At 39.0% G+C, this 25,343-nt stretch overlaps 2 pseudogenes; one reads left to right on the forward strand and one right to left on the reverse strand.

Moving 5' to 3' along the window:
* Positions 1-17,709: 17,709 nt before the first annotated feature.
* On the reverse strand, positions 17,710-18,272 carry LOC121497742 (annotated as a pseudogene).
* A 2,161-nt stretch (positions 18,273-20,433) lies between these two features.
* LOC121498318 lies at positions 20,434-20,534 on the forward strand (annotated as a pseudogene).
* The last annotated feature ends 4,809 nt before the right edge of the window (positions 20,535-25,343 follow it).

Genomic DNA, 25,343 nt, shown 5'->3' on the forward strand with positions numbered 1-25,343 from the left:
CATAAGATGCTTCAACTACATTAATCAAATAAAAACAGGATACACATCCTTTATGTGACTCTTTAAAAGGACTAACTAGAAAGGCTACCCAATAGATGAATGTGTAAACATGATGTTAAGGGACACCTTACTGGCTCAGTCCATAGAGTATGCAACTCTTGATCTCAAGGTTGTCAGTTCAAGCCCCAAGCTGGGTATGGAGCCTACTTAAAGGAACAAAACAAAAAACCAAAAACCCACATAATGTTAAATGAAAGTTAAAAAAAACCCTGATGCCAGTGCATGATGTATCTTCGATGCAAATGCCTTCCAGACCAAAATTACTAGTGTCTCTAGGGCAATGATATAAATAATCTGTGCTTACTTTTTGACTCATGAAAGAGTTGGCAAAAGTAATGAGTTTTTAATAGTTTCATAAATACCACATCTGAAAATAGTTCATGAATATTTGGGACTCATTTATGAAATGCTTATATGTTATTTCAAGAAGGCACACATTTTGTCACAGTTTGTGACTTGCAAAGGCTCCAATCAATGGCGGGATTCAGGACAAGTGTACAATTTGCATAGGCATGAATTTAGGTGTCAGAATTTTCCTTGCATGTAAAATGCCTGGAGTTCTCACATCATCTTAACTACATCAGCATGAAGGTAACTGAGGACCAAAAGAAGCAAACAGCAATATATGGTGTAAAATACAATCCCCCCTCTAACCCTCATTTTGGTGCACACCATTTGTTACTACATCTGAAGACAAAGCGTCTTCCTGGCTTCCTTTCCTTTTGTTCCAAATCTGTCCTCCAATGACAGGCGAATATGTACTCCAAGAGGAAGTGCTTATTTGTAGCGCAGGCTACTGTGGTTGCCGTGTAAATGGCGAATGCTCTTTTGTCCAATTGTCCTGGAGTTCAGTCCTTCATTTTGTATAGAAAGCCAAGGAGGAAGTAGTAACCATTTTTAATATTGTGACTCTCCTTTGAAGTCAATATTAGTATGGAGTGAGGTACTTTGAAGCTATTAAAATACATCTATCGGGGTGCCTGGATGGCTCAATCCATTAAGCGTCTGCCTTTGGCTCGGGTTGTGATCTCAGGGTCCTGGGATCGAGCCCTGTGTCAGGGTCCCCGTTTAGCAGGAAGTCCACTTGTCCTCCCTCTGGCTCATGCTGTCTCTCATGAGCTTATTTTGTCCAGAGATATTTTAGCTGCTGTAAAAACTCAACCTTTCCCCTTTCTTGGTTGATTTCTCAGTCCTGATTCTAGGCAGCTTCTATATTTGCTAAAACAAGTAGAATCAATGTTTCAATAATTTTAGACTGTATTCACAATGTGCTGGATGTTTTAAAGCAGCCCAGAAAGTTACTGGGATCTCTGAATGTTCACCTAACTTAATATTTCCTGAAAAGTCTGCCAAAAACTGCAGAGAGAACATGACAACTTTGTGTGTGTGTGTACATGTGTGTGACCTTTTCTTCTTTCTGTTCAGGATTAGGATATATCATCAGTCAAATTTATTCTGGGCTCTGTGTCACTAGAAACTGACAGCCAAGGAACTTGTGGCTTTGGTGAAAGGGGCTTGAAATCCAGGTACTTGCCCCACCAATGGGTGGGAAGGGATGCGTTAGAGAGGTTTCAGCCAACAAACTGACTGGCTCCTGTGCACACATCTCCTGGGATGCAATGCCTGTTCATACAGCTGGCTTCACAAGTAGATAAAAACTTAAGGTGCTTGTAAAAAATGACTTCCTTTCTAGTCTGCCAAAGATGTGTTTAACACTGTTCCTTTGTGGAGGCCAGTGGTGGAGGCATCAGGACAACTGGCTCAACCAGAAGCCTGTCCTCCCTCTGATCCTGCCCCCTCATCTCGGGTCTTGACTGCACCGAAAGTGTCCTTTCTCTGTGCTCCGTATAAATGTGGTCCATTCCATTTGTTCGGCACAAAGAACATGCTAACTGGAGGTCTTAGATACCTGTAGGCTCCTGTTATGACTCTGTGACTGAGCTCTTAGTTTAGAGTTAGGTGGTCAAGAGTGATGGCTCTCGTCCCATGGCCTGGGTTTAACACTGGGCTTGTCACTAACTATGTCATCACCTTCTTCCACTTCCCTAAGCGTCAGTTTAGCCAACTGTAAAATAGGGCTCCTCATAATCCTTCCTCACAGGGTGATGAAGATCCAAGGAGATAGCAGCAGAAATGCTTAGCAGATGAGCCAGGCTCATTGGAGGCTGTCAGTGAAGTTTAGCAATTTTTTTAAAAAAAGGTTTTATTTATTTATCTGAGAGAGAGAGAGAGAGAGAGAGAGAGAGAGAGAGAGAGAGAAAACACAGGCAGGAGGAGTAGCAGAGGGAGAAGCCGATGCCCCACTGAGCAGGGAGCCCGATGTGGGACTCCATCCTGGGACCCTGAGATCATGACTCAGGCTGAAGGCAGATGCCCAACTGGCTGAGCTCCCCAGGCGCCCCCACAATTTAGCTATTAGAGGTAAATGTGTCTTTTGATAAGCAACAAGTTTTTACTCTAGCAAAAGGCCAAATACCCATTAAATTCGATTACACCACGTAGCTGACCATCTTGCTTTCTGGTAACTCAAGTTGACAGAGCATTTGGGAGAAGTTGGCAGCGCTGGTTTGAAGCTGGTTTCTCCCCCTCATCTTTAAAGGGAGCAGAGAAAAACCAGTGTGGTCTGGTTCTGAGGAAAACCAGGTCAGGCTTTGTTTCCCATTTAGAAGACATCCTGTGTATAAACGCATATCGCGATTCCCAGAATTCCTTCGTGACAGCTTCCTTAGTTAATGGGCAGGGAGGATTTTCTCAGGCTGGGGCTACACAGATCTGCCTCAGAGGAGAAAGCCAAATAATTCCTATTTTTGGCCTTGTGCTTAGAAAAAGGGGACAAACTGCTTGTTTCAAAAAACTTTCTGGGACATTAAACAACAGTGTTCTTTTTTTTTTTTTTTTTTTTTTTTTTAAAGGGGAGGAGATCTAGTAGGCTGTCCAATTTCACCCTTAGGATAAAACAATTTTTTTCTCTAATGTGCTGATTCTTAACCGTTACTCTCTTAACTTTTCTGAGCTGGTCTCCCAGGGTATATAAGAAACACAAATTGCTGATGGGACAGGGCTGAATGTTTCCATTTAGCTTCTCAGCTATAATCTAGAGGACTGAGGTGGCTGCTGTGGCTTCCCTTCATAGTTCATGGGTGTGTGTGTGGGTGGGGTGTTGGTGGGCGGACAAACGGCCAAGAATGCAGTCTTGACTTCCTTCTCGTGGTCTGTCTTACTGTCACTTCTCTTTGATACCTTCTTGTCATGCTTTTAGCTCTCAGGCCAACGTACTGCCTTACGGTTTGCTAAGAAGGCAGCACTGCTTCTGAGGGTGCATTCAGGAAGCGAGTTCACCTTTGCTACTCTCTTCCCCCAGGCCACACTTTTGTTTAGTCTCCTCTACTCTTCCCACTTTCAACCTTCCCCTCTCAGGTTAAGGCTTTGATTTTTCCTCTCACAAACGGTACCTTTTTTCCTGCATATGCACATGTGGAAAACACCTTCACTTCTTCAGTCTTGTCAAAAAAGGAAGGAGCCATTTTGTTCAAAGCAATCAGTCTCTTTCCCCTACTGAGCAAACACACAGAAATAAGATTTTCTTTCTTTCTTTTTTTTTTTTTTTTTAAAAAGATTGTGTTTATTCATGAGAGACACAGAGAGAGAGAGGCAGAGACACAGGCAGAGGGGGAAGCAAGCTCCCTGCAGGGAGCCCAATGCAGACTCGATCCCCGGACCCCAAGATCACAACCTGAGCTAAAGGCAGAAAGCCACCCAGGTGCCCCAGAAACAAGATTTTCACACACAAAATCATGAAGATTCAACCCCGTCTATGTATTTTTAAAATTTAAATGACATTCTAAGAATTCTGTCATGTGCTCAAAGAACTAGGACCGAAAACGATTTGGTTTCTAAATGGTCATATTTATACATATGAATAAATGAAAGGGAACTCATAAAGGAAGAAAAAAATCTTTCAATGAAACACATCAATATATATGGCTCAGTGTGAATATTCTTATTTTCTCTCATTTTATCATCTGAATTACTTAATATGAATTTCTTTTTAAAGATGTTTTTTAAAGTAATCTCTACCCTCAACGTAGGGCTTGAACTCATGGCCTAGAGATCAAGAGTCACATGCTCTACTGGCTGAGCCAGCCAGGAATCCCTGAATTACTTAATATGAATTTATCTTCCTGGAAACTTTAACTAAATATAGGAAGGCCATATAGCCTTGTATTAAAGAGTGGCCTTTCGGGATCCCTGGGTGGCGCAGCGGTTTGGCGCGTGCCTTTGGCCCAGGGCGCGATCCTGGAGACCCGGGATCGAATCCCACATCAGGCTCCCGGTGCATGGAGCCTGCTTCTCCCTCCGCCTGTGTCTCTGCCTCTCTCTCTCTCTGTGACTATCATAAATAAATAAAAAATTAAAAAAAAAAAAAAGAGTGGCCTTTCGTATCAGACCCATCTCAGTTTAACTCCTACCTTGGCTTCCTTTCTTGTAGCATAAACTTGAACAAGCCACTTAACCTTTCCAAGCCTTAGCATCCTTATCCCTAAAATAAGTCTTCATGTGTGTGTGCGTGAGAGAGATGTTATGACTTATAATAAAAAATGTATTTTTGATCTTCATCTAATTCCTGACACAGAGCTCCTAAGACCCTTGGAATTTCCTGTAATGAGAGTGATTAAGGTGTCTTGTTATTAATGAGGTGATGTTTGGACCACACTTACAGATGGGACCTGGTTGTTGAAGAACCCACTGTGATGGAGGGTGGGAACTTTCAACCCTACTCCCCTCCCCTGCCCCTGACCTTTTCTGGAGAGAAGCCTCCATAAAAAGTCCAAAGGCCAGGGTTTGCAGAGCTTCCAGCTTCATGAACACCCGGGGATTTGGGGAGTGTGGTGTGACTAGAGAGGGCATGGAGTCTCTGCAACCTACCCCTGTACCTTGCCCCTGCATCTCCCATGTGGCTGTTCCTGAGTGATAGCCTTATATAATAAACCACAATCTAGTGAGTAAACCATCTTTCTGAGTTCTGTGAACTGCTCTAGCAAGTTAATCGAACCCAAAGTAGGGAGGTAGATACTCCTCCTTTTGTTCTATCTTACAAACACAAAACAAAACAATACAAAATATTGGCAATTATCTGGTAAGTTGATCCAAGAACAAGGCCAACCTTCTCTCTTCAACACATTACACTCCATAGCCCACGGCAGACATCTAGAAGTTACGTTTGCTGCCACTCCCCCACCCCCGACCACCACTCTAGCCCCACATCCAATCAGTCCCCAGGGCCAGCCTACTCTGTCTGTAAATCCACTTTGACTCCAGGGGAGTTTTACAGTGTATAACATCATTGTTTTGGCTGGATTTATCAAAACACTCCTCCGATCTGTTTTACCTAAGTTTCTCTTATTAAAAAAAGATTTATTAAGCGCCAGCTCTTTGCCAGGTGCTAAGAAAAAAAAATGAAAGAGAAGTGCTCTGATAACTATCTACATAAGACAGCACAGGAAACGTGATTATATGGATGTTGAGCCCAAGAGGAATATCTGTAATGGAAAGAAACAATCAGGAGTGGGTGAGTCTTCCTAGGAAAGGTAACCACAGGAAAAGAAGAATGCTAGGAATAGGACTGGGGGTGGGGGCAGGGATAAAATTCAAGGGTAAGTAGACAAGGAGGAAATAAAGGAATTAGAAGAGCCACCAACAACACAGAAAGAGAAACAGAAAAGAGGGGGTGTCAGGGATAAAGGTGTAATATTATAAATTTATTTTAATAAATAGCATAAAATACACCACATACACACAGCATGTAAAACTGGTGAAATCTGAATAAGATGGGTGGATGGTACCAATGTCAGTTCCCTGGTTGTGACCTTGTACTGTAATTATGCAAAATGTTATCATTGGGGAAAGCCTAGTGATGGATATATGAGGTCTCCCTCTATGTTGTTCATTACAATTACATGAGAATCTAATTTATCTCAAAATAAAAGTTTTTAAGCTAAAAAGGACTGTATATCTTAGAAATGGATCTTTCCAAATTCCTGGTGGGGCTTCAGACCAAACTCACCATGTTTGTTTCTGTGTGTTTGCTTCTTGGGGGGAAGAGACTGATTGCTTTGAACAAGATGGCTCCTTCCTTTCTTGACGAGACTGAAGAAGTGAAGGTGTTTTCCACATGTGTATGTATAGGAAAAAAGGTACTGTTTGTGAGATGAAAATACAAAGAGTTAATATGAGAGGGGGAAGGTTAAAATATATTTTAAATATTATAAAGGTGTCAAGGACACCTCCTCCCCCAGGGGTCTGAAGTTTCTGACACAACCCAGGAGTCAGGTGTAGGTAGAAAAGTGTCCAACTGAGTTGAGGACCTTTGGGTCCTTGTTGGTCATTATGAGGGTGATTTCAGGGACATCATGATGAGAGCAGAAGCCAGATCCTAATTGGTGGAGGAAGGACTGGCAGATGAAGAAGTGGGGGAAGCTAGTATGAGTGACTCTCCCTTTGCAAGCAGGGAGAGAGATGAGAATATAAACAAGTGAACACTGTGGACCAAGGGATAACCAGGCGGGTACATAAAAGGCAGGACATACATCAGTTACCCATGGGCTCTGGAGTGGGGGTGCCTGGCTGGGAAAGCTGACTCTGCCACTTGTTCTCCGTGTGACAGTACTTCAGTTCTTTCATCTGTAAAATGGGGATCGCCATAGTATCTTTCTCACTGAATTGTTACAAAGATCAAAGGTGAGGTGCCTGGTAGATGGCAACTACCCAATACATATCCGCCTTAATTGCTCTATTCAAAGTGTTATGGAGACAGCAGCATAAAAGGTGATGAATCTGTTGGGTGCACAGAGTTAGAGAAAAATCTGTCCTGGAAGCTGGATCACAAAGGGTGAGTAAGATTTTTTTCAGGTGGAGAAAAAAAAAATCAAAAAGCATATTTGAGAAGGGAGCACAAATTAGAAAAACAAAGACAAGTAAATGAAATTGCAGGGTGAGTTTGATCCACAGCCGCACCAGGAAGTTGGAAAGATCCATTTCTAAGATATACACTCTTTTTTTTGTCTTAAAAACTTTTATTTTGAGATAAATGTAGACTCACATGTAATTGTCATGAATAACATAGAGGGAGACCTCATATATCCATCACTAGGCTTTCTCCAATGATAACATCATGCATAATTACAGTACAAGGTCGCAACCAGGGAACTGACATTGGTACCATCCACCCATCTTATTCAGATTTCATACACTGTTCACCGTTCCTTCTGGGTGTTTTTTTATTTTTTGTTTTTTTGTTTTTGCAATCTAACAAAGTGAAATGAAACAATTCGCATAATGTGTGGTCTGGGGGCAAAGATTACCAAAAAAAAGGCCAGCCTTGTCTTGAAATCTGACCTCATGCTATGGTATCTTAAGCAGATACTGATGTTTACAGTTTTCCTTTGTCTACTCTTATATCTTTAGGTTTTCTAGATGCTCCAGGTGTCTTTCCACAATGTTCCTTGCCACAGTAGCATGGAAGAGATGGAAAAAAGGAGAGAGGGGAATGTGCAGCAGATATGAAAATCAGCTGTTTCTAAGTCACCAATACCTGTATAGGCAACCACATACTATTTTAATTTCCTCTTGCTTCAGATAAAAGCTCTTGAGATAAAATTCTATGTTCATGACTTTGACTTCTCTTTCTTTCTTTCTTTCTTTCTTTCTTTCTTTCTTTCTTTCTTTCTTTCTTTCTTTCTTTCTTTCCTTCTGTAGGCTCTATGCCCAATGTGGGGCTCAAACTCACAACCCCTAAATCAAGAGTCACATGCTGTACCGACTAAGCCAGCCAGGCAGGCGCCTCTTTGACTTTTACTTCTTGAAAAATATTGTACATAAGTCATGACTACAGATAAAAGTCAATGGTTTTCTTTAGTGAGGGAAAACTGTATCGTAAATTTATTATTTATGTTTTGGTTAAACTTTTGATTTCAAAAACAAACAGCTTGGCATCGTGAATGCCTTTGGTCTTGCTTATGGCCCTTGTATATATCTGGACAGGGTTGTACTGACCTTCTGGAGAATTGCTTTAACTGCATTGTGCTACTTGGCTATGTTGGCAGATGAGTAAGAAACAGTCCTGTGAAATTCATCATCACGTTTACCGTAAGGATATTGCTGAAAATGGGCTTCATTCCATTGCATGGTATTCTGTTTATGAACATCCTTAGGAGGCTATTTTTATAGTCTTAATATGAAGAGTGTTTGTGCTTCTCTTGATGGAGTGGCCCAGTTTCACAAGTTTCACAATATAGGCACTATAGTTGTATTTTGTCTTTGCAAAGATTTCTAGAAAGCTTAGAATATATCTCTGGTTCAACCTGAGCAAGTACCTTTTACATACTGGCCTAATTCCTGGTGTTGCTTACATTCCTGTTCTCTTTCTTGTATGCTCCTAACTCATGTTCTTTTCATATATACTATGTTTCTTTCAAAGCTACCTTAATTTTTTTGAGGTATAAGAGTAGCTTAAGAACATAAGATCTGGGGCAGCCTGGGTGGCTCAGTGGCTTAGCACCTGCCTTCGGCTCAGGGTGTGATCCTGGAGTCCTGGGATCGAGTCTCACATCGGGCTCCCTGCACGGAGCCTGCTCCTCCCTTTGCCTGTGTCTCTGCCTCTCTCTCTCTTTTTGTCTCTCAAGAATAAATAAACAAAAACTTAAAAAAAAAAAAAGAACATAAGATCTGGGGTCCAAATGTCTTATTTCAAATTTCTGTCACCACTTGCTGACTGTACAAACTTGGGCAAGTTATTTAATGTCATCAAACCTCAGTTTTCTCATCTGCATAATAAGAGCTTACGAGTTTTTACTTCGCAGATTGTGTGAGGATTAAAGGAGGTAAGTCATGAAGAAGACTGAGCACAATGTCAGGCACATAAGAGGGCATTCAACAAATTCATGTCATTGTTGCTGTCACTAACAACGTCTCATCTTCATATTAGCAAACATGATATAAGCACACACATATATGAAAAATATGATCATAATTTTTAGGAAATGATTCCGTCTTCTTCGTGTTTATTTGATTTTCACATGCCTTGATACTCATTACCAGCCAGTTTCAGGAAATAGATTTTCAAATGTTAACAGCTCAAATCATGGCAAAAGATTATACTCGATAATTAGCATCGCCTTAGATAGCTATACAGAAATGTAATGCTTTTTATATTTGTGTCTCTCTTACTACATAGAAGCTAGTGTTCTGTCTTTAGGCTGATGTATCTATTTACATAGTAGTTCTAGAAGTGTTAGTGAAATGCAGATTATCTTATCTTGCAATTTAAATGAAATATTGCACAGATAATTTCAGAAAGGAATTTTCCAGATAGCAAGAAATAGTCCTCAGCAACATGAAAAACCAGAAACAATACTAGATCTAATTCTGAAAGAGCACAGCCATGTGATGAGTGCACCATTTCATTTTTAAGGACATAGATTTAATTTCATGTGACAATCTGGCATCAACATTTTCCTCTGGTCTTCTTTTTTCCAAATAGCCCTGTAAATATGAAAATGCAATCAAATAGGAAAAGATTAAATTTGTGAGACTACTTGCAGGGAACCATGGTTATTATGGAGGCAGTAAATGAACAAAATAGATTAAGGAAAATGCCAAAGAAAGTTGCATGATATAAACACATCTAACATAACTAATGAGAATCCTACGTGCACAATAAAATGTCACCCTGTATATCTAGCTCATTGTTTTCTACCATTTCCATCTATCATATTTATCAAAAAAATGTAATAACTCTTCGGGATATCATATTAATTCATGCAATATTTTTCTCTCTCCTACCAAGGCAAGGAGGGAAATTTTGCATTAGTAGTAGGTTTTGTTTTCCTCAATATTAACAAATCTTTTGCAACATTCCTTTATTTAAAAGAGTTGAAGTTAGCAATCTAGGGGCACTGGCTGACTCAGTCGGTGGAAGGTAAGTCCTTGATCTCAGGGTCCTACTATTGAGGCCCACATGAGGTGTAGACATTACTTAAAAATAATATCTTTAAAAATGTTTTCTTAAATTAAAAAGAAGATAAAAATAAAATTAGCAGTCTACTTTAAAGGGGTATGAGTATAAAACTAATTCTTAGTGACTTATACCTAAATATTTAAAAGTTCTTTTGTTTATAAAAACATAATAATACATGGCAATTTTCTATGACAAAAAATTAATTTTAAGTTTTGTCTCATTTAAATTCTTAATGGTTTTATTTATTTGCATTACATAATTCACTTTAGTTCTGATTATGCTTTTATAAAATAGAATATATATCTATCTATTTTAATCCACATGTTGAATGAATCTCCAATAAAACTTCTTTTTTAAAGATTTTATTTATTTATTTTTGTGTGTGTGTGAGAGAGAGAGAATGAGCCAGGGGAAGGGCAGAGAGAGAAGCAAATTCTCTGCCGAGCAAAGAGTCTGAATCAGGACTCAATCGTAGGACCCTGAGTTCATGACCTGAGCTGAAGGCAGATGCTTAACCACCCAGGCATCCACCCAGTGAATTTCATTTAATGGTAAGGAATTCCTTATCATGACTTAAACAGCATTAGTTATAGAACTGAGGTCCAGTGACATTTTTTCCTTCCCTTTCACCGTCTTCTTGTGCAGTAACTTAACAAAAGTTACTCAAGGAGTCTTTGATGATATGTTCCAAAGTGTCAGCCTGACATTGGCCTAGCATCATAATTGTATAGATTATGTAATAATCATAACTGTATAACTGTATAGTTAGAGTGACATAACTGTCATGTGCAGAAGTCAGGGGCATTAACATCCTTAGGCTGGCCTCCTCTGTTATTATCTGCCACTCTGGCACTTCTTCTCGTCCCCTTTCCCTCATATTTCTCATCTCTTCCTAGGAGAAAAGTAATTGAATTATGCTCACCAGACTTTTGAAATGCACTTAGAAAACCATGGTCAAGGATAGTACAACAGTCAGTGAAGTATGTTTAAAGTGCATTTCTTTCATATCATTTATTTTCAGAAGTCAGGATTAATATTCCAACTTTTGGATAGTAAGACTACAGCACAGATGGAATTAATGAATTTCTAAAGTTAGCAGGGGAGTTGAAAATAGAAGTTACATTTCCAGAATCTTAATCATCTGCTTGAAACTTTAAGTGTTTTGACATGCAGACAGTTCTATGAAGAATTTTGTCTTGATTTAGAAGGCTGATGTTTTTCATTGTAGTTCATCTAAATTGCACTGAAGTGCACTGATGGGAAGGAAACAAATTTTTGTGATGTATTCATTATCGCCTAATACTTTACATACATTAGCTCCAGTTAGTCCTTATAGCACCCCTATGTGGCAGTTGTTGCTGTCCCCATTTCACAGATTAAAAACAAAAACAGAGATTCAAAAAGAGATGAGTCCCAGCCTTCTGGTTTAGATTTGGGATCACCATTCCAAAGTGGGAGAGGAAAACATTAAGTGTTGTGAAATATTTTCACATTTTACTGTAGATTTTATGTATTTATTGATAGTTTTTATGAAAAAAAAAAGGGCAATGTGTAATAAAAGAAATGAGTGAAAAGGATATTCTTGCCCTGGAACATGAAGTCTGATCACTTTTCCGGCACAAATACTCAAAAGATTTGGAGGCGATATACTGTTTTCATATTAAAAGAATCTCTGCTATATTAGGGAGTTAACGCAAAATTCATTAATGTCCATATTATGTTTTAAAATAAAACAAAAAAAACTTCAAAGAAATTTCTGAGTGCTATAGTGATGTTCCAGACTTCCTAGGGGCAGGGTTTTACTCTCCTCTGTTGTTGGGGCACTTGATGAAAAGTCGGAGGAGCCTGAGGTAGCTTTTTAATTACTGCAATTGTTCCATGGCTTTTGCCACGTCACTTCCTGGTTGCCTTTCAAAGTCAATGAGGATTTACTTCTGAGAAAAATCAACTTTGAGAAATGAATTACTCTCCCTGGGAGGATGGCAGATCCAATATATGAAAACAAAATTATATTGGGGAGAAAAAGAAAACTGCTTTTAGCCGTGGCTGGATGTAATCAAGCTTCTATAGATCAAAGCCAGTTAGCAGTGAGGTTGACGTTAGCAGTGAGAATAAGAGACGTTTTGGCTGTGCAGGCTTACCGGCAGAAAACACCAGAACCCTCAAACTCTCCAATGCCTTTTGCACACACACTTTCCTTCATGGCCACTTAGAATGCCCTGGGACAGCTACCAATGAGCATCCCCTCAGCATCCTGTGGTCTTGATCTACCTCTTCTCAAGGTCTCCTGATCCTGGGATCAGCCTCTGCACAGCCTCAGGACTCCAGCTGTGCCCTTACCTCTCCATGGGAGACCGTGTCCTCCCTGGGCCATCTCTCCCAGTACTTCCTCTGGCACTGCTCTCATGACACCCTATTGTAACTGCTCATTTAGTCACTATATCTATATCTATATCTATATCTGCTAGACTGTAAGCTCTGTGAGGGCAGGTCCATGGCTGCCTTTCTCACCCCCCAAAAAGAAGTGCTTATAAATGTTCGATGAATGAACAAGGAAATGACTGCTCCCCGTGCTTTCTCTCTCAGCAGTGAGGGAAGGTGGTTCCTACCAGTTACCATTCTTCACAGGCTCCTAGAGAATCACAAGCCGCTCTTCTCACCTCAAGGAACCCTGGTCAAGTTCCTGGAGGTCTAGGTTAGATGAGGTTTGAGGAACACCAAGCAGTCACTTCTGCAGAAAATTAACCAGTAGGTCAGAGTCTGGACACTTTGGCCCTTACCTTTGAGCAGTATGTGGCCCATCCACAGCCAACAATATGAAGTTAGGGGTGAATGTTGACTTCTCTTTATTTGATGGTTTGATTCCAAGGGCTAACTCTTCCATCTCAATATGTGGAGATTAAAAGTATTGTTTTTTTTATTTTTTTAAAGATTTTATTTATTCACGAGAGACACAGAGAGAGAGAGAGAGAGACATAGGCAGAGGGAGAAGCAGGCTCCCTATGGGGAGCCTATGGTGGGACTCGATCCCAGGACCCCGGGATCACATCCTGAGCTGAAGGCAGACACTCAATCACTGAACCACCCAGGCGTCCCATAAAAGTATACTGCTGAAGTCAGATTGCTAAGGTTGAAAACCAGTTCAATCACTCGAGGCAAATCACTCTACCTTAATAAACCTTAGTTCCATCATCTGTGAAGCGAGGCCAATACTAGCCCACCTCAGAGTCGCCAGGAGGATTAAAGGCGATAAATTCTGAGAAGCCTTTAAAATGGTGCCTGGCACATAGCATGTACTGTAAATATGCATATAAATATTTCAGTATTATTATTTTACTCTAGCCAGCAGGAGGCCCTCCTATGCTGAAACTCCTTGAACGTGTAGCATCAGAGGTTAGGCTCCAACACTGTTTGCACACACAAATACATATGCACACACTCATGCATGTGCGTGCACCAGTTGGTGAAATCAAATAAGGGCTCAGTGCTTATTCTGGAAAATGGATTAATTGAAGTGAGGAAAGCAAAGACATGCTTGTATTATGAGTCCATGACCTAATCAGAGAGGGGGGGCAGGGAAAAAAGCAGAAATAGTAATCTGTTCCAAGAAAAAACAATCTCCTTGGATTCTGGCCCACAGAATTGCAGCAATCTCTGCCACCGTGGACATTACCCTCCTCTCTGGCATTGCTTCCTAGCTGCTGTGGGATGCTGGCCCTGGGAACATATTTTTAACTGAATGAAAAACACATCAGGATTCCCAAAAGGTGGAAACTCAGTGTCTGCCAGGGTGACATGGCCTTTTGGATACTTCTGTTTGGAGGCCAAAATACCTAAAACTCAAAGATGAAAGATTTCTTCCATCTGGAAGGGAACTGAAGGAATTCCTCTGGAAGGATCTGGGCTACTCTCAGGCAGAACAGTGGCCCTGCCAATGCCACAGGGAGCCGGGGAAAGGGCCCTTCTTCCACCGCCCAGCCTCCCTGGTGAGATGAACCTCCTCCTTGCAAGCTTATGAATATCAATGAGCCCAAACCACATGTGAAAGAGCCAGAACATATTGCAACAGCCAAATTGCAAGTTGGCTCCTAAAACTTGGCCAAAGGAGCATATAATTCAAACAGTGGGGCTGAGGCTGGCACTGCGCCGGAGCCTAAGGAGGGATGGAAGAAACCTCCGCTCAAGTCCCTGAAACCTCTGGCAGATCAAAAGGAAAGAAAAAGGGAGCAGGCGTGCAGGAGCTCTCATCACTGCCCCGTAAACACTCTTGACCCCGGCCGGTCATCCAGAAGTCAAAATGAAGTGTTCTCCACCAAAGCAAGGCATGAGAAAAGAATCCAATGCCCAGAATGCACACACTGGTTTGGCATAAATAAGAACTTCAATGAACATTGAAAAGCAGTGAAATTCTCTCATTCAACAAATAATTACGGGGCAGTCACTGTATCTCAGACTCTGCTAGGCCATGGGCATAGGGTGCCTAAGAGGAGACAGTTCCTCACCCCAAGGAGTTGACAGTGGCAGTGGCCTGTTGGCTAGGTGAGAGGCAGCCAAGGGGGCGAAGGCACAAGAAGAAGCAGGGTGCAATTTCAGCATGCTCAGCTGCTCCCATGTCATAGGAGGTGGGGTTCCACAATTTGTTTTTCTATTCACTTGTGGATGACATTTGGTGTGTTTCCAGTTTGGAACTATGAAGAAAGTGGTGATGAACATTCATGTCTTCCCAGGATGTACACTTTCATTTCTCTTGGGTTAATATCTAGACATGAAATTATGGGGTCAGATGGTAAGGGTGTATATAACTTCATGAGAAACCAGGTGTTTACCATTTTGCATTTCTATCCTCTGGGTACGAGTCTATCCTTGTCAACATTTACTATTACCTGTTTAAAAAAATTTAGTCATTATGGAGGGGATATAGTGGTAGCCCGCTGTGGTTTTATTTGCATTTCCCTGATGATTAATGATATGGAGCTTTCCCTTCATGTTATTTGTTTTTAGTGCATTTTCTTTGATGAAATGTCTGTTAGAATATTTTACCCATTAAAAAAATCAGACTCTGTTCTTTTATTATTTTGTCAACTCTTTACAAATTCTGAATATGAGTCCCTTATCAGATGAACATTTTGCAAATATTTTCTCTTAATATGTGGCTTGCCTTTTTTGCTTTCTTAACAGTGTATTTTGAGGAGCTAAAGTTTTAAATTTTGATATTTCCCATTTATTATTTTTAATTCATGGTTTATGAAAGATTTTTCTTTTGTTTTGTTCTAGAAGTTTTATGGTTTTAGATTTTCCTTTTAAGTTGAGAATATATTCTGAGTTAATTTTCTTATGTAAGATAAGAATTGAGGCTCCTTTTTTTTGTCATGTGAAAATTCATTTTCCGAAATCATTTGCTGAAGAGACTATCTTTTCCAAATTGATTTCAATCATTTGTTAAAGAAGCCATCTTTTCATGGTTGGTATCTTGGCACTTTTATTGAAAGCCAAATGATCATTTATGTGTGGGCTTATTTCTAGACTCTTGAACCATTTTCATATATCTCTATGTCTGTCCTTATGCTAACATCACACTGTCCTGATTATTTTAGCTTTATATTAAGATTGTTCTTTTCCAAACTGTTTTTTGATCATTTTAGGTTTTTGCATCTGTATATATATTTCTACAAAAAATCCTGCTGGAATTTTGATTGGAATTGCATTGAACCAATAGGTCAATTTAGGGACAATTGTTATCTTAACAACATTAAGCCAATTGCACTATGAACAAAGTATGTCTCATCATTTACTTAGATCTTCATTAATTTATCTCAGCAAAGTTTTGGAATTTTCAATTTACCTACCATCATATATTTCGCTAAATTTATCCATAAATATTTCATGCTCTGTGATGCCACCACAAATGATATTTAAGGGCAGCCTGGGTGGGTCAGTGGTTTAGCGCTGCGGTCGGCTCAGAGCGTGATCCTGGAGACCAGGGATCCAGTCCCATGTCGGGCTCCCTGCATGGAGCCTGCTTCTCCCTCTGCCTGTGTCTCTGCCTTTCTCTCTCTGTCTCTCGTGAATAAATAAATAAAATCTTAAAAAAAAATGATATTTAAAAATCTTCAATTTCCAACTGTCTGTTGCTAGCCTTTAGAGATACAATTACTTCTGTATGTTGACCTCTTATCAAATCCTCTTATCCAATTGACTTCTTAGTTGTAGTTGCTTTTTTGGCAGTTTCCTTAGGATTTTCTACACGAACAACCACAGAGCCAATGGATATGGCAGTTTTATTTCTTCCTTTCCAAACTACATGGATTTTATTTTGGTTTCCTGCCTTATACCCTTGTCTAGGAACTCCCATTGAATAGAAACGCCAAGAGGGGAACTTTTCTTGATTGCAAGGGAAAATAATTCAGTTTTAAATTGTTAGGTATGATGCTAGCTTTACATTTTTGGTGGATTTCCTTTATCAAATTGAGAATATTTCCTCCTACTTCTAGTTTGTTGAGAGTTGGTTTGATTTTTTTTTATTATTATAAATGGGTTTTGATATCTGTCAAATGTTTTTCTACATATGTTGAACTGAACTGGTGATCACATAGCCTCTCCTTTTTAGTCTGTTATTATGGTGAATTACACTTACTGAGTCCTGCATTGTCGAATCAATCTTACAATCCTGGGACAAACCCCACTGGGACATGGAATGCTCTTTTTAAAATATTTAACTGGATCTGCATTACTACAATTTTAATGATTTTGTGTCTGCATTCACAAAGAGTATTGGTCTGCAGTTTTCTATCCTTTTAGTTTCTTTTTTTAGTGTTCGTATTAGCTTCAAAAAAGACATAGGAAAGTTTTCTCCTCTCTACTTATTTTGTGTAGGATTGGTTCAATTCTTTCCTTAGATATTTGGTAGAATTCACTGATAAAAGCCATCTGGAGCTAAGGGGTTTTTTGTGGGAAGGTTTATAATCATAACTTTAATATAAACTGAGATCTTTAAAATATATTAATAAAATATTTTTATAATATATAATAAATATATAATAAAAATATAAATACATTTATATATATAAATAGAGATTTTTAAAGATTTCTTCTTGAGTGAGCTTTAGTTGTTCTGATTTTCAGCAAATTTTCCCCTTTTATCTAATTTGATGAGTTTATCGGCTTGAAGTTATTCATAAATTCCCATATTATCTTTTTGGTATATGTAGAATTGTTCATGCCTAATACTGGTGACTGTGTCCTCTATTTTCTTGTTCAGTGTTAGGTAAAGATTTATCAGTTGTATTTTCAATGAATCAGCTTTGGCTTCATTTTCTCTCTGTCCATTTATTATTTTATTGATTTCTGATTATTTCTTTCCTTCCACTTTGGTTTAAGTTGTTTTTCTTCTTCTGGTTTCTTATGGTGGAAGCTTAGATATTTGGTTTTAAACTGTATTCTTTCCAACATAAGCATTGAAAGTAACAAATTTCCTTTATAGCACTGCTTTAGTTGCATACCCCCCCCTTTATAAGTGTTACTTTTATTTTCATTCAGTTAAAAATATTTTTTTTTCTTTTGATCCTGCCTCAGGTTTATTTGTAGCACAATTAGATAAAAGGGGGAAATTTGCTGAAAATCAGAACAACTAAAGCTCACTCAAGAATAGCACAGGAGGACAGCAGGCCTATGTAGACAGAAGCCCAGGGGTCACCATTCTCACACTGCAGGCAGAAGCCTCTACACTGGAGACTTTGTGGGGGCCTGGGCACTCTTTGCGTTGCAAGAGTAGAAGCAGGAACAGGAGCCGGGGTCACAGCTGCAGCCTGGGCCTTGGTTTGAGCATTGGCCTTGGCCTTTGGCCGGCAGAGCCTGAGACCTTTGGCAATGTGGGCATGAGCACATTTCCTGAGCTTGGGGTGAGCGATGTAGGCAAGTTGATTGAGATTGTGGCTGCTGCCCTTTGGGATCTTGGGCTTAACCTCCTTGGGCTTGACAAGGGCCTTGATAGCCTTGGCACAGGCAGTCACGGCCTTGGCATTGTTGGCCTACATCTTCTTCAAGGCCCTTCTTGTTGTGCTTCTTGGCAAAGCGCATGTTCCTCAGGAACTTGGGGTCTATCCCCTTAAGAGATTCATATCTTTGTGACCATCTTGATGCCATTTCTGTGCCATTTTTGTGACCAGTTGTGCGTGGTGTGGTTCTTGGACTTGGCCATGTCTGCACCAAAGCCCGCAGCTCCCCCTTAACAATATTTTCTAATTTCACTTGTGATTTCTTTTTTTGACCTATATATTATTTAGAAGTATGTTATTTAGTTTACTAACATTGGAGTGTTTGCACTTATCTTTCTAGTATTGATTTCTAGTTAATTGTGGTCAGAGAATATACTATGGATGATTTCAATCCTTTAAAATTTATTGAGGCTAGTTTTATGGCCCCAAATATGGTCTAATTTGATAAATGGTCTGTGTACACTTAAAAATTGTGTTTATTCTGCTGTTGTTAGGTGGATCGTTTTATAAATGCCCATTAATTTAATTTGGTTGATATGTTATTCAAGTCTTCTGTATTCTTATTGATTTTTTGCCCACATATTTTAACAATTATTAGGAGAGGAGTGTTGAAACCCATTTATAATTTTGTGTATTTCTTCTACTTCTATCAGATTTTGCCTCATGTATTTTGAAACTCTGTAGCACTGTTTTGTCTTCTTCATGAATTGAACCTTTATTATTATGGTCCCTTGAACTGAAATTTTCTTTGTGTAATATTAATATAGTCAGTTCCTTTTCTTCTGCCTAGTGCTTGCATGACATATATATTTATCTATCCTTTTTACTCTTTTCTGTAAATTTTTTGAAACTTTTTATTGCCCTTTTATTTTTAACCTGCCCATGTCTTTATAGTTAATGTTGGCTTCTTGCAGGCAGCATATAGTTTCTTGTAGACAACATATCTTCCTTTTTCCTCATTCCATCTGACAATGTTTTTTAATGGAGTGGGTTTTTAAAAAATTGATTTATATCTGATATTTAACATTGTATTCGTTTTAGGTGTACAATATAATGATTTGATGTATATAATAATGGAGTGTTTAGATTATTCACACTCATTGTAATTATTGGTATGGTTAGTTTTAAATTTAGCATTTTCAGATTTGTTTTCCATTGATCCCAATATACTCTTTGTTCTCTTTTTTCTTTGTCTCTCTCTCTCTCTTTTTTAAAGATTTTATTTATTTATTCATGAGAGACACAGAGAGAGAGAGACAGGCAGAGACACAGGCAGAGGGAGAAGCAGGCTCCATGCAGGGAGCCCGATGTGGGACTCGAGCCCAGGACTCCAGGATCACACCCTGGGCTGAAGGCAGGCTCCCCGCTGAGCCACCCGGGCTGCCCTCTTTGTCTCTTTATTTAAATATTTATTTATTTATTTATTTATTTATTTATTTTAGAGAGAGAGAGTGCAGGAGCAGGAGGAGGTGAGGGGGAGGCGCAGAGGGTTGAAAGAGCAGAAAACCCAACATTTGAGCGGGAAGCTCGTTGTGGGGCTCAATCTCAGGACCCTGAGATCATGATTTGAGCCAAAACCAAGAGTTCGATGCTTAACCAACTGAGTCACCCAGGTACCATTCTTTGTTTATTTATTTGTAGTAATCTAATATTTTCGTGATTCCATTTTACCTCCACTATTGGCTTACTAGCTATATCTCCTTTAAAAGCTGTTTTTAGTTGTTGCTCTAGGATTTACAATATCTAACAAATCATAACCAATCATAGTCTACCTTTATTTTTATTTTTTAAAAAAGATTTTATTTTTGAGCAATCTGTACATCCAACATGGGTTTCTAACTTACAGCCCCGAGATCAAGAGTGGCATGCTGAGCCAGCCACATGCTGAGCCATCCAGCCACCCCCGTAGTCTCCCTTTAAATAATCTTACATCATTTCAGGTGACACGTAAGAACAGTACACTGGTACACTTCCATTTTCCTCTTCTTGTCCTTGGTGAAATTGTTGTCATGCATCTTGCTTGTGTATATGTTATAAACCCCACACACTTTATTATATTTGCTTTAAGTAAATGTCTTCTAATGAAATTAAGTAGGAGAAAGAATGTTTTTGTTTTTACCCACATATTTACTCTTTCTGGTGTTCTTTATTCCTTTGTGTGGAATAAAATTTCCATCTGTTATCATTTCTTTTTCTGCCTGAAAAGTTCCTTTAAAATCCTGCAGTTTACTAATCACAGTTTTTTTGTTTTTGTTTTACTAGGAAAAGCCATCTTTCACCTTTACTTTTTTATTCTTTTTTTTCCCTTTGTATGGTATGCTTACATTTATAATGTTGGAAGCTATACTTTTAAAAAAGCAAAGTGTGCTTGGTTTAGCAGCACAGAAAGTTGGAATGACAGAGGGAAGATTGGCATGGCCCCTGCACAAGTATGACATGTACATCCAGAAGCATTCCAGTCTTTTGTATTGAATGCAGTGCATTTAAAAATAGTTAACATAGTAAATTTTATATTATGTTAAGAAAATGCATCTAGAGGAGTGTCTGTCTGGCTCAGTTGGTAGAGCATGCGACTCTTGATCTCAGGATTTTAAGTTCAAGACCTATGTTGGGTTTGGAGATTACTTAAAAATAAAATATTAAAAAAAGAAAAAAGAAAAAAAATGGGCCTAGAAATATACATACAAAATTGTTAACATTGGCCTGCTCCCAGGAAGAGGGACTGGGGCAAAGGACAATTTTCAGATTTTTCCTTCAATTTTAAACTTGTTATCTGGAAATTATTTCGAATATAGAAAAAGTGCATGAGTAAGAATAAGTAAGAATATTACAAAGAATATCTCTATACTACTTGCCCAGACTTACCTACTATTAACAGTTTATCTACTTACTTCATGTCAGCCTCATATATATCTATGCAATCTGTGGGGAGATGATTTAAGTCAATGCAAACGCATCCTGCTCATCAAAATTTCCATCTGGATCCAGCATCTATTGATTTTTGCCGAATGGGTCTTTCCTATGATGGTTGCAAATGGTTATTTTTCAGCTCTGCTGCTCCGTCTTCATTGATCATTTGGCACTTAGTACTTCATTGCAGGCAGGAACTTCCCAGTTGTTTATATACTGATCATTAGGTATAGACTCATAAATACCTATGTTTTCAGTAACTTATAATTCACTCTTGTATTAAATTATCTTGCTGCTCAGATTGTCCTGGATTTGACCAGTGGAGCCCCTACAAACTGGCTCTTGCATCCCAGTGATATGTGACACCCCCTCTCCCCACACCATGTTGAGCACTTCCTTAATATATGGCATAAAAAGATTTTCCAGGCTTTTTTTGTGCCTACCTGCCCCAGTCCTGAATTTAGCCATATCTAGGAAGAGGCTTGGTTCCTTTTAATGAGAGAAGGTATTAGAAACCAAGATCTGGGTGCAAAGTATGCTCTCTGTTCTTGGGGACTCTGCTTCTTGTACCTTTCAGTCAGATGAACAAGAAAATCAATGGATATTTATACATGTACATATACACATATAAATGGACATAAATGTCTATGTACATACAAAAATCAGTACATGCACATGTCTTAGAAATCGTGGATTCGTAATTTCAATTCCATTCATCCCCTCGGGATTTCTTCTTGCCTTCTTCTTCTATCCTATGTATGCATGTGGCTTTTTTATTTCAATGAGAACCTCCCTCAAATTATTATTTATTTATTTGCTCAGTTTCATAATGAATCTAAAATAATTTCAGGACTGCTTCATTCTTGCCTCTATACAAAACAAACCTACTGATGAGAGTACAGGATTTATTTGTAATGTCCTCCATGACCTATTATTCCACCATTAGCTGAGAGTGTTACATGGTAAAATATTCATACATTGCTCAGATTAATTCTTTCCTTTTCTGCTGCTATTTTTTTCTTTTAACAAGCAGCTTTATTGAGGCATAATTTACATGGTATAAAATTCACCGTTTTTAATGGCATCTAGACAAGTGTAAGTAAATTTATACAAGTATGCAACATCACCACAGTCCAGGTTTTGAACACTGCCTTCATCCCACCTGTTTCTCTCACACCCGTTTGCAGATGGTACCCACTCCCACCTCAACCCCGGCAACCACCGGTCTCTGTTCTGTCTCTCTAGTTTTACTCCTTCTGTAAATTTCCTATCAGTGGAATCACACAATATGTAGTCTTATGTGCCTGGTCCCTTTCACTTAGCATCATGCTTTTGAGGCTCATTTGTGCTGTTGGATGTATTAGTAGTTCTCTCTCTTTTTTTTTTATTGGCACATTCAGTGGATGTACTACAACCTGTTTACCTGTTTACAATTGCCAGCTGATGGGTCATATGGTAAGTGTACGTTTAACTTAAGAAACTGACAAGCTGCTTTCCAAAGTGCCTGTATTATTTTACATTCCCATCAGCGGTGTATTTATATTTTTTAATGTTTATTGTAAGCAAATGTATTCTCATAAAGTTGCAGGAAGTTCTTACATTAGGTAGGCTAGTTATTGCTCTTGTAATCTTTTTTTTCACCTTTTTAATGTGTATTTTTTATTGGAGTTTGATTTGCCAACATATAGTATAACTCCCAGTGCTCATCCCATCAAGTGCTCCCCTCAGTGCCCGTCACCCAGTCACCCCCACCCCCCGCCTGCCTCCGCTTCCACTACCCCTTGTTCGTTTCCCAGAGTTAGGAGTCTCTCATGTGCTGTCACCCTCTCTAATTTTTCCCACTCATTTTCTCTCCTTTCCCCTATAATCCCTTTCACTATTTAAATAATTATATTCCCCATATGAGTGAAACCATATAATAATTGTCCTTCTCCAATTGACTTACTTCCCTCAGCATAATACCCTCCAGTTCCATCCACGTTGAAGCAAATGCTGGGTGTTCATCATTTCTAATGGCTGAGTAATATTCCATTGCATACATAGACCACATCTATTTATCCACTCGTCTTTCAATGGACACCGAGGCTCCTTCCACAGTTTGGCTGTTGTGGGCATTGCTGCTATAAACATTGAGGTGCAGGTGTCTCTGTTTTTCACTGCATCTGTATCTTTGGGAGAAATTCCCAGCAGTGCAATTGGAATCAATGGATTCTTGTCTCACACTTAGATCTTTCATCCATTTTGAGTTTATCTTTGTGTATGGTGTAAGAGAAGGGTCTAGTTTCATTCTTCTGCACCTTGCTGTTCAATTTTCCCAGCACCATTTATTGAAGAGATTGTCTTTTTTCCAGTGAATAGTCTTTCCTGCTTTGTTGAATATTAGTTGGCCATAGAGTTGAGGGCCAATTTCTGGATTCTCTATTCTGTTCCATTGATCTATTTGTCTGTTTTTGTGCCAGTACCACACTGTCTTGATGATCACCGCTTTGTAGTACAACCTGAAATCTGGCATTGTGATGTCGCCAGCTCTTGTTTTCTTTTTCAGTATTTCCCTGGCTATTCGGGGTCTTTTCTGATTCCACACACATCTTAAGATTATTTGTTCCAACTCTCTGAAGAAAGTCCATGGTATTTTGATAAGGATTGCATTGAATGTGTAAATTGCCTTGGGTAGCATAGACATTTTCACAATATTAATTCTTCTAATCCATGAGCATGGAATATTTTTCCATCTCTTTGTGTCTTCCTCAATTTCTTTCAGAAATGTTCTGTAGTTTTTAGGGTATAGACCCTTTACCTCTTTGGTTAGGTTTATTCCTAGGTACTTTATGCTTTTGGGTGCAATTGTAAATGGGATTGACTCCTTAATTTATTTCTCTTGTAATCTTGCTCATTTTTTACTTGTGCAGCCCTTTCTTCATAAGTGGTTCAAAGGTAAGTCAGATTATTCCTTGTTGAATTATAATGAATTCAGAATAAATGTGACCAAAAAAATCCCCAGAAAAATGTTGCCTCTTTCTAATAGGGAATGAAATGATATAGATGACATTATTAAGGAAAGAACATTCTACCCTCAATCTTTAAAAGTAAAGGTCAATTTCATCAGAAGTTTGAGTTTACATTCTTTCTGAGGGTACGGCAGGAAGTGAGGATAGTTTATGGAAGGAAGTACCTCTTCTAAACGATAGGTACTTAGGAAATTGACTAAAGTTGGGGTAGGGTCCATTAACTTCAAATTTTGAGAAATCAGAAGAGAATTCAAGAATCTAAAGACTTTTAAAAGGAGAAAACTTAATATAGATCTCAACTTGTTATTTTTCTTTTGGAAGGAGTGTTGTGGTGGTTGCAAAGAGGTCATCCTAGAAATGAGAGCCACAGTTGCCTAATTCAGCATTTGCACCAATGGTAAGATAAAGGCCACATCTTCCTGTGGCGCCCTAACACACAACTGGAGAGAGACACTATGCTCTTGCAGTGACTTAAAACACAGTTGGACAGAACTGCAGCCTCTTGAGAACCAGAGCATTCTTTATCATAGTCCTCATCCTAGCTAGCTTCCCCTCGGCACACTGGGGATGCTGCAGGCTTCAAGTCACATCCCAGAAAAACCCATCTCACTTCACAGACTTGTCAGTTATTTTTTAAATTAACTTTAGCTAAATTTAAAAATAATCGAAGTTTGCCTTAAAAAAATCTCCTCACATCTCTTTTCCAAGTTTTTCTCTCTGCCTCTGATATACATTTTTTTCTTCCCTGTTTTGCCTAGATACATAATTTTCTTGGGACTGGACTTAACCAAGATCGATATTAACCAGTGAATTCTCATTCATAAAAGGTTCGCTTGAAATTATTAAACCTGTATCTTGTGCTTCAGGGAAGTGAGGGAGTATTTGGGTAGAAAAGGGGTTTTCCTGGTACCCTTTAATATATATCATGTAGGGGCGCTTGGGTGACTCAGGGTTTGAGCCTTTGGCTCAGGGCATGATCCCAGGGTCCTGGGATCGAGTTCCACATCAGGCTCCCTGCATGGAGCCTGCTTCTCCCTCTGCCTATGTCTCTGCCTCCCTCTTTGTGTCTCTCATCGATAAATAAATAAAATCTTTAAAATAAAATAAAATAAAATAAAATACGTCATGTAGACAGAAAGTTTACTTCTCATAGGTCCAGATCTTATAATGCACACATGAACTAATGGATTCAGTGTTTTTAAGTTTTTAGTTTTTAAAGAAGAGGAAGATGCTCCTTAAGAGCTTAGACTCTTTTGGGATAAACTTAGTAAAAATAATTTATATGCCAGGAAAATATCTATCTATCTATCTATCTATCTATCTATCTATCTATCTATCATCTATCTATCATCTATC

The sequence above is a fragment of the Vulpes lagopus genome, chromosome 8 (assembly GCF_018345385.1).
Source record: "Vulpes lagopus strain Blue_001 chromosome 8, ASM1834538v1, whole genome shotgun sequence".
NCBI lineage: Eukaryota > Metazoa > Chordata > Mammalia > Carnivora > Canidae > Vulpes > Vulpes lagopus.